At 44.7% G+C, this 10742-nt stretch overlaps 1 protein-coding gene across 4 annotated transcripts in view; it reads left to right on the top strand.

The window, feature by feature from the left end:
- Positions 1-2796: 2796 nt before the first annotated feature.
- The window catches only part of ANKEF1 (ankyrin repeat and EF-hand domain containing 1), a 33608-nt gene continuing 25662 nt past the window's right edge, over positions 2797-10742 (top strand). For 2 of the 4 annotated variants that reach the window (XM_045980180.1, XM_045980179.1), the window contains exon 1: positions 2801-3069. The gene's annotated coding sequence lies outside the window, so the exon portion shown is untranslated. Of the gene's footprint in view, positions 3070-10742 lie in introns of all 4 variants that reach the window. The other 2 variants (XM_045980176.1, XM_045980178.1) reach the window with 2 other exon arrangements.

The following is a 10742-nucleotide window of genomic DNA, read 5'->3' as shown; positions in this document are numbered from 1 at the left end:
GAAAGGTAGTCTCTATTTACCAATCTGTGGGGTCGCCAACATTTCCCCCATGTTCTGCCCGCCCCCTCACTGACAGGAAGCTACTGTGTAAGTAAGTCAGCATACCTAGCTAGCTTCCTTAGACTGCCAAGTTTGAAATCAAATAGGATTATCACAGAGAAGCTACTTTTCAGCTACTTGCTCCTAAAAACAAAGAGCATTTTTCTGAAACTCAGAGTATCCTTTCCAGGGGAAAAAAATGTCCCAGGAACCAAGTGAGGACAGTGAGTCAGACTGGTTGCCTCCGAGATTTCATTCAGCTCTCAGATGTCTACTCCACGGTTACTCAATATTTGCCACAAGAGTTGTAATAAAGTCAAGTGCAATTCACATTGGTCCTGTTAAAATATTGAAGAGAGTTATGGGGTATGTAGGTGAGGGTGAGTAGTGCAACTTGCCAGTAAAGTCACACTCAAGTATTTCCCCCCAAAAATCGAGCTCTTAGACTAACAATCATTAATCTTAGCATGTCAAGTGAAATCATGAAATACCAATTTATACTCACTAGATTGGCAAAAAGTTTAGTGTGACGAAACCAAGTCTTGGCTAAGACACACTGCTGATGGGGCATCTAAATCACTATATATACTTGGAAAACAAGTCGACATTATCTTGATGTTATAAATAACCTATGATCCAGAAACTTCACTCCTAGGCATACACCCGAGAAAAACTCCTGAGCGTGTGCATCTGTCTATAGACAGGTACAAACATGATCATAGCAGCATTCCCTATAATACTGAAGACATTATAATAATAATTATATATATTTATATATTATATATAAAAATTATATATAATAAATATAAATATAATTATATATAATATATAAATATATATCATTATAATAATATATATAAATATAATAATAAGAAGAATTATAATAATAATTCCCTATAATACTGAAGACATCTCTACTGTCCATCAGTAGTAGAGTTGATTCAAAAGGGGTATGGAATGGTAATATAATGGAACAGTATATAGCTCTTAAGATAAAAGAACTATAATCAAACAAAAAAGGTATATTTCAAAAACAAGATGTTGGAAGGAAAAAATGTCAAAACACTACACCATTCTACTCCATTTTTTATAAATTCTCAAAATATGCGATACTAAATACACATTTTTTAGGGATGCATTCCTATGAAGCAACACATTTTTAAAAGGCAAGGGGGAGGGGCGCCTGGGTGGCTCAGTGGATTAAGCCACTGCCTTCGGCTCAGGTCATGATCTCAGGGTCCTGGGATCGAGCCCCGCATCGGGCTCTCTGCTCCGCAGGGAGCCTGCTTCCTCCTCTCTCTCTCTGCCTGCCTCTCTGCCTGCTTGTGATCTCTCTCTGTCAAATAAATAAATAAAATCTTTAAAAAAAAAAAAAAGGCAAGGGGGATGCTAAATGCAAAATTCAGAATAGTGGTTACCTATGCGGACAGGAAGGGGAGGATGGAGTTCGGGGAAGAAGTATACAGGGAGTCTGGCAGTAGAAGTAAACTTTTTTTTTTTTTTTTTTTAAGATTTATTTGTCAGAGAGAGAGAGATAGAGCGCGCGCGCACACACAAGCAGGCAGAGGCAGAGGCGGAAAGAGAAGCAGGCTCCCTGCCAAGTAAGAAGCCCAATGTGGGACTTGATCCCAGAACGCTGGGATCATGACCTGAGTCAAAAACAGCTGTTTAACCAACTGAGCCACCCAGGCGTCCCAGAAGCAAACTTCTTTAGCCATGGTGTGCTTTGTGTCTTCATCCTTTCCACATTAAATAGTATATTCTCTTGTGTTCATGAAATAGTCCTTAATCATATTTTCAGAGTCTCTGGATAGAAAATAGAATAGATTGGGACGGGAGAACTATTGTTTTTAATCAGAAGCCATTGCATACTATTCTGAAAAGCATACATGTTTTGCACTCACACAAACAAAAGCTTTCAGAATTTGCCTGCAAAAAAAATGTTGGGGGTTGGGATGTTAGGGCGCCCTTGTAGGCCCTGAAATAAAATGATCTCCTTGAAATATTTGCTGCCATTTGTGTATAAATATTTTTAAGCCTATATGCATCCTAGAGTATGCAAAGAAAAAGTCTAGGAAGATTTACAAGAATCTACAGCAGTTGTCTCTAACAAGTAGATTTTTTCGTTCTATTGTACAGTGTATTTTTTTTATTTAACTTTGTTTTTTTCTTTTTAAGATTTTATTTATTTATTTGACAGACAGAGACCATAAGTAGGCAGAGAGGCAGGCAGAGAGAGAGAGAGAGGAGGAAGCAGGCTCCCTGCTGAGCAAAGAGCCCGATGCAGGGCTCGATTCCATCCATGAGCCTGGGATCATGACCTGATCTGAAGGCAAAATCTTTAACCCACTGAGCCACCCAGGTGCCCCTATTTAACTTTACTTTTTAAAATCATTTTATTCTATATTATAACCGATTGGTTGGTTGGTTGTACCACAGGAGCTTTACGTTTCGAATTAGCATTTTAAAATAAGGGCAGGGCGCGGGAGAAGAGGATGAAAGAAGGCAGGACTGTGCGGACGCCGGCGTGGGGCGCAAGACGGCCTCCACCCGCTGTGCTGGGAGTGCAGAGCCCTCCTCTAGCATCCGGGCCAGGCCGGCCACCTGGCGGGGACCCGGCCACCTGGCGGGGCCGCGCAGCTGGCGGACAGGAGCTCCGCCCCGCCGCGCCCCCGAGCCGTTGCCCTGGCAGCGGGGCGGTGCGTGGCTGAAGCTCACAATCCGCCGGGTCTCGGAGGCTCCCACCCCGCCCCCTGCGCTCACCTGACAGCGGGCTTGCCCGCGGCGGACCAGGGGCCCATGGACATACGCACCCCCTCCCTGCTGCCCCGCGCGCCGCCTCGACCGCTCTGCCCACGGAGACACCATTCACGGCTGGGAGCCCAAGCCGCGCTCGGGGAGCCCAAGATCGCGGCTGGGGCCCCAGCCAGGTGGCAGAGAACAAGGGCTGGGGCCACAGAGCGCCCCCGCAGGCCGAGGCCCGTCGGTGCCTGGTCATCCGCTGCTCCTGATCACCCTTAGGACTAAGAGGTGAGCTTGGCACCTTGCTCCCTGCCACCTGGCCTTTCCCCTGAAATTACTTCTTAACCGCCCTGCTCCCCTCCGGATTTTTTTGAGACTTAAAACTGAAAGGGACAGGGGTGTCTGGGTGGCTCGGTGGGTTAAGCATCTGCCTTGGGCTCCGGCCCTGATCTCAGGGTCTTGGGATCGAGACCTGCATGGGGCTCCCTGCTCAGGGAGAAGTTTGCTTGTCCCTCTCCCTCTGCCTCTCACCCCCGCTGGTACTCTCTCTCTCTCTGCCCTCCCTCTCTCAAATAAATAAGTAAAATATTAAAAGAAAAAAAGGGGGGGGAGCTGAAATGGACAGTAAAACACACACACACACACACACACACACACACCACAACACAACACAACACAACAAAACCAAAAGTATACCGTGGTTTATGGAGGAGGAGTTGAAACCCAGGGAAATTTGATTATAAATCAAAAAGCAAGCCTGCATTGAGGGACTTTGCTAAATATTTTACTAGGATTGCCTCATTTTCTCTTCACACTGGTCATCCCTATTTCATAGATAAAGAGGCTGAGGCACAAACCAGGTAGATAATATGTCCAGGTTTATGTAACCAGTTTGCATAAATGATGCAGAGTAGTATCACAAAACAACAACAGATTTCCCCGCCTGCGATCCTACACTCTTTCCACTGTTCCAAGCATGTCTCCTGCCTTTCCTCTTTCTAGCAAATCACCCTGGTGTCACAGACTCCTTGGAGAAGTTGATAAATTCTATGGATCTTCCCTGTACCAGGACCCACACACAGACACACAGACATACACACACTGCAGATTGTCATATAATTTCAGAGGGTTCAGACCCAAACATGGACCGTGGGTCAAGAAATCCTGTTCTATTCCCTGTCTTTTGAGACTGTCCATATAGATGATGAGATGGGGATACACCAAGGTGGCTCCAGGCCCATACAGAGGTAACGTGTACACGGTGGGGCATGTGTATATATGATGACCCCCCCCTCCCCGAAGACCAGAGATGCTACACAAGTTTTTGCAGATCCCAGAACTAGAGCATATTATGCTAAGTGAAATAAGTTTTTCAGAGAAAGACAAATACCCTATGACTTCACTCATGTAAGAAATTTAAGAAACAAAACAGGTGAATGTAAGGGAAGGGAAGGAAAAATAAAATAAGATTAAAACAGAGAGGGAGACAAACCATAAGAGACTCTTACCTATAGGGAACAAACTGAGGGTTGCTGGGTGGGTGGAGATGGGGTAACTGGCTGATGGGCATTAAGGAGGGCACTTGTTGTAATGAGCATTGGGTGTTATATGCAAGTGATGAATCACTAAATTCTACTGCTGAACCTAATTAAAAAAAAAAAATGAAACTGATGAACCCAGAACCAGAGGGCAGGACTTTTGTTGTTTCCTCCAGAGGGGACGAGGCTCTTGGTCAGCCTTGGCAGCAGGTCGTGAAGGACAGCACTGAGCGAGGCTCTCCCTACCCAGAGTCCTTCAGGGCTTCAGCTGGAAGAGTGCAAGCTGTAGAACCCACCCACGGACTCTGGAATTAACCCACGTAGCTCGATGGGCGGACACCACATGCTGCTAAGTCTTTGTCGGGGGTGGGTACCTCAGAGACAGCCCTGAAGTCATTGATGAGGATGTCCCTACTCGCACAAATGAGGGGATGGAGATTCAGGAGAGTCAACGAGCTATTTGGAAGCATCAAATCCTATTCTGTGTACCTTGTGCCTCCATAGGCAGTATGACATGGCCCCTACCTAGACTATGGCTGGCAATAGCAAGAGAAACCATAAACAGCTGCTAAAGTAAACATGACCACAACACTCAGCAGAGGCCAAGTGGGTGACTTGTGGGGCAGCTCAGGACTAAGTGGGAACCTAGTTACACACAAGGCTCTAAGCAGCTGCGTTATCTGGTTTCCTAGTCCACCACATGTTATAAACAGATTAGAGGGGAAGAGAGGGGCCACAGCAAACAGGACATTAAAGCCACAGCCATGTGACGACTTGATGTCTCAGTGGCAAAGGAGGAAGCACAAAGAAAAAACAACAGCCAGAAGAGTGGGAGGAAAAGGACGTGGCGGCAGCATGAATTTGACTGTGGTGGTCACTCTTCACCCTTGACATGCTCTCTTCCTGGATGTCGCCCAGTCTCAGGCTCCTGTACAGCCACCAAACTCCCACACAGCTCTCCACAGGCCAGGCTCGGATCTCTCTCTTGAATTGTGTATCCGATTGCCTTGTGGATGCTGACTCAGCATGCCCAAAGCATAACTGTCTACACTCTCTGACCAATCTGGACCACACCTTGAGCTCCCCATCTCAGACACAGGTAGCCAGTGGCTCAAGCCAGGAACCTGAGCATTTTCTTGGGTTCCTTCTACTCCTCAATCTTATAACTTTCAGTCATCCTTTATCGAGCAACCACTGCTTGAATGCCTGTGTGAGTTAAGTTCTGGGTGATGGAGAAATAAAGGTATTATAAAACTTCTGTTCCATGAAGGCTCTCGACTAGTGGGGAAGTCACATGACAACACATAAATTGGATATATCTGTACCTATAGATCTACAGAAATGTAATATACAGAGATGTTTCATTATGTGGAAAAGAAAGGGATGAAGTGACATGGTGGCAGCAGTTTGAATGGTGAGAAGGACCAACTGACCAATTCTGCGCCAAGGGAACCCCAGGCAGGGGGAACAAGAAGTCAGAGGCAGAAGTGTGCTTTGTTCCACATATAGGAAGGGGCCAATGTGGCTGGAGATCACCTTATCAAGGGAGGCTGGAGTGAAGTAAGATCAGAAGGGCAGAGAAAATGCTCTTCAAAGATCATCATGAGGTATTTGGATTTATTCTGATGATGATGAAAAATAATTGAACTGCTTTTAAAAGATAGTTTGGAGAGAACTTTCTGACGTGACATGTTCTATATCCTAACAGGAGTTTGGGTTACATAGATGTGTGTGTTTATCAAAACCCATGGAATGGTACACCTAAGACATTATGTATTCAAAAGACAAAAAGAAAAAAAAAACTGTAAGCAAATATTGAAATCCAGATATTATATGCTGGAATATGTCTGCAATTTACTTTGAAATGGATCAAAAAAGATGGATGAGTGGATAGAGAGAGGGATGGCTAGATGTGTGATAAAGCAAGTAAGGCATTCATGGTAGGATTTCAGTGGTAGATAGATATATGAGTGTTCAAGTTTTCTTTATGTTCAGAAATAGTTATGCTAAAATGTTGAGGGTGGAAGCTTGTCTGATCTACATTTTAGAAAGATTTTTCTGGGGACTGAATAAAGAAGGGGCTCTGGAGGGCTGCTGAAGAAGCAGTGAGACAACCTAGAGTCTGGGGCAAGGATTTGGCCAAGGAGGGCACCACTGGCAGCTGATGTTGGGTTATATTCTGGAGGTAGAAATAAGGGGTTTGCTGATGAATTTAAAGAGTAGGGGATCTGCGGGGAAAGAATGAATAAGAATAATTTCTGGTATCTTCCTCTGAGTAGACTCATGGATGGTGATGACATCATTGGAAGTGGGGAGAACTGGAGAAGGTCAGAGTTACATTTACATGCCCAGTAGAGGTCCATGTGAAAATGAAGAGTCAATAGGTAGAGACCTCACTTTGGACTCTGGGGAGAGCCAGAGATGGCTGTATAAATTTGAGAATGAATGATCAGAAGCCTCAAATTGGGATGAAGGTCATGAGATGGGATGAGACCATCAGGGCATTGTGTGGGAATATAGAAAGGTCCTGAGGGCCAAGCCCTGGGCACTCCAACCCCTAGGCTTCTGACAGAAGAGGGGAGCCAGGTCAGCAAAGGGGGGGATGAAGAGTGGGTGGTGATGTAGGAGGGGAGCAGGCAATGGAGATGGGTTTGCCTGGAGAGACACAACTAAAGAGGAGTAAGTGGGGTTCGCTCCTCACCAGTGCTCCCCAGGGATAGTAGGCAAGGGAGCAGGTTTGTGGAGAAAAGGTGACACAGTTTCAAATTTTGCAGTAAGATGGAATCCTTTCCATTGCAAACAACAGAAGCTCGGCTAACTAGCTTATGCTAAGTTAAGAGGGGTGGGGAGGGCATATTTACTCCTGCAACCCCGAGCTCATGTTGCCCTAACATGTCGTGTGGACTCACTTAAGTGGTAGGTGAATTCTGGCACAACTGAGTCCCAAGCTGTGGGACTTGAGACATTCATGGTACCCGGGGAGAGAGTTCACTCAACACTGGCTAAGCCCCGGTCTCAGACCCATTCCTATCACAAGGGATAAAAGAGGCAGCCCCATCCAGAATTTGGGGGTGGGAGCTTGCTTGACCTCATCTGAGATACACTTTTAAATTTTTTTCTGAGGACTGACCAGAGAAGAGGAGTTAGGGGCCCATTGTGGAAGCAGTAAGTCAAATTAGAAGTCTGGGCAACGATTTGTCATCAGATAGCAGGAATGGATGATCTGGAATGGATCCCCAGTATGACAGTGGGGTTCTTTTTCCAGAAAAATTGAGGAAAGAAAAGCAATCTGGGTATGCCCAGCATGACCTATGACTCAATTCAAAAGATTGTTTTTCCAGAGGGAGTCAAGATGGCGGAGAAGTAGCAGCCTGAGACTACATCAGGTAACAGGAGATCAGCTCGATAGCTTATCTAAACATTGCAAACACCTACAAATCCAACGGGAGAGTGAAGAGAAGAAGAACAGCAACTCTAGAAACAGAAAATCAACCACTTTCTGAAAGGTAGGACTGGCGGAGAAGTGAATCTAAAACGACGGGAAGATAGACCGCGGGGGGAGGGGCCGGCTCCCGGCAAGCGGCGGAGGAACGGAGCACAAAATCAGGACTTTTAAAAGTCTGTTCCACTGAGGGACATTGCTCCAGGGGCTAAACCGGGGTGAAGCCCACGCGGGGCCAGCGTGGCCCCAGGCCCCGCAAGGTCACAGAAGGATCGGGGGTGTCAGAGTGTCGGAGAGCTTGCAGGTATTAGAACGGAAAACCGGCTGCAAAGACAGAGCCGAGGACTGAACTCTCAGCTCGGGGTTACCTTGAACTGGTCGCGGGCTGGGTGAGCTCCGAGCGCGGCTAGAGGCTGGGGATACGGGAGTGATTGGGTGCTGTCCTCTGGGGGCGCACTGAGGAGTGGGGCCCCAGGCTCTCGGCTCCTCCGGGCCGGAGACTGGGAGGCCGCCATTTTCATTCCCGTCCTCCGGAACTCTACGGAAAGCGTTCAGGGAACAGAAGCTCCCAAAAGCGAACCCGAGCCGATTACTTAGTCCGGCCGCCGGTAAGGGCGGTGCAATCCCGCCTCGGGCAAAGACACTTGAGAATCACTACAACAGGCCCCTCCCCCAGAAGATCAACAAAATATCCAGCCAGGACGAAGTTCATCTATCAAGGAGAAAGCAGATTCAATTCCTAAGACAGCAGAGCAATTCCAGAGGAGGAGAAAGCAAAGCACGGAACTCATGGCTTTCTCCCCATGATTCTTTAGTCTTGCGGCTACTTCAATTTTTTTTTTCTTTTTTCAATTTTTTTTTTCTTTTTTCAATTTTTTTTTCTTTTTTCTTTTTTCTTCTTCTGCTAAATTTTTTTAAAACTTTTGCCCTTTTCTTTTTTAACATTTTTTGACTAGTTCATCTAAATATATATATTTTTTCTTTCTTTTTTATATTTTTTTATTTGTTTTATTTTTTAAATTTTTTTCTTTTCTTTTTTTTCCTTTTTTTTTCAGAACCTGTTTTTTATCCCCTTTCTCCCCCCCACAATTTGGGGTCTCTTCTGATTTGGTTACAGCGCATTTTTCCGGGGTCTTTGCCACCCTATTAGTAGTTTATTTGCTCCTTCATATCCTCTTATCTGGACAAAATGACAAGGCGGAAAAAATCACCACAAACAAAAGAACAAGAGACAGTACCGAAGGCTAGGGACCTAATCAACACAGACATTGGTACTATGTCAGATCAAGAGTTCAGAATGACGATTCTGAACATTCTAGCCGGGCTCGAAAAAGGCATGGAAGATATTAGAGAAACCCTCTCTGGAGATATTAAAGCCCTTTCTGGAGAAATTAAAGAACTAAAATCTAACCAAGTTGAAATCAAAAAAGCTATTAATGAGGTGCAATCAAAAATGGAGGCTCTCACTGCTAGGATAAATGAGGCAGAAGAAAGAATTAGTGATATAGAAGACCAAATGACAGAGAATAAGGAAGCCGAGCAAAAGAGGGACAAACAGCTACTGGACCATGAGGGGAGAATTCGAGAGATAAGTGACACCATAAGACGAAACAACATTAGAATAATTGGGATTCCAGAAGAAGAAGAAACAGAGAGGGGAGCAGAAGGTCTATTGGAGAGAATCATTGGAGAGAATTTCCCTAATATGGCAAAGGGAACAAGCATCAAAATCCAGGAGATGCAGAGAACCCCCCTCAAAGTCAACAAGAATAGGTCCACACCCCGTCACCTAATAGTAAAATTGACAAGTCTTAGTGACAAAGAGAAAATCCTGAAAGCAGCCCGAGAAAAGAAGTCTGTAACATACAATGGTAAAAATATTAGATTGGCAGCAGACTTATCCACAGAGACCTGGCAGGCCAGGAAGAGCTGGCATGATATATTCAGAGCACTCAACGAGAAAAACATGCAGCCAAGAATACTCTATCCAGCTAGGCTATCATTGAAAATAGAAGGAGAGATCAAAATCTTCCAGGACAAACAAAAACTGAAAGAATTTGCAAACACCAAACCAGGTCTCCAGGAAATATTGAAAGGGGTCCTCTAAGCAAAGAGAGAGCCTAAAAGTAGTAGATCAGAAAGGTACAGAGACAATATACAGTAACAGTCACCTTACAGGCTAATAATGGCACTAAATTCATATCTCTCAATAGTTACCCTGAATGTTAATGGGCTAAATGCCCCAATCAAAAGACACAGGGTATCAGAATGGATAAAAAAACAAAACCCATCAGTATGTTGCCTACAAGAAACTCATTTTAGACGCGAAGACACCTCCAGATTTAAAGTGAGGGGGTGGAAAACCATTTATCATGCTAATGGGCATCAGAAGAAAGCTGGGGTGGCAATCCTTATATCAGATCAATTAGATTTTAAGCCAAAGACTATAATAAGAGATGAGGAAGGACACTATATCCTACTCAAAGGGTCTGTCCAACAAGAAGATCTAACAATTTTAAATATCTATGCCCCTAACATGGGAGCAGCCAACTATATCAACCAATTAATAACAAAATCAAAGAAACACATCAATAATAATACAATAATAGTAGGGGACTTTAACACTCCCCTCACTGAAATGGACAGATCATCCAAGCAAAAGATCAACAAGGAAATAAAGGCCTTAAATGACACACTGGACCAGATGGACATCACAGATATATTCAGAACATTTCATCCCAAAGCAACAGAATACACATTCTTCTCTAGTGCACATGGAACCTTCTCCAGAATAGATCACATCCTGGGTCACAAATCAGGTCTCAACCGGTATCAAAAGATTAGGATTATTCCCTGCATATTTTCAGACCACAATGCTCTGATGCTAGAACTCAATCACAAGACGAAAGCTGGAAAGAACCCAAATACATGGAGACTAAACAGCATCCTTCTAAAGAATGAATGGGCTAACCAGGAAATTA

Source organism: Meles meles, chromosome 16, assembly GCF_922984935.1.
Source record: "Meles meles chromosome 16, mMelMel3.1 paternal haplotype, whole genome shotgun sequence".
In the NCBI taxonomy this organism is placed as follows: domain Eukaryota; kingdom Metazoa; phylum Chordata; class Mammalia; order Carnivora; family Mustelidae; genus Meles; species Meles meles.
This window is presented reverse-complemented; position numbering and strand designations above follow the sequence as displayed.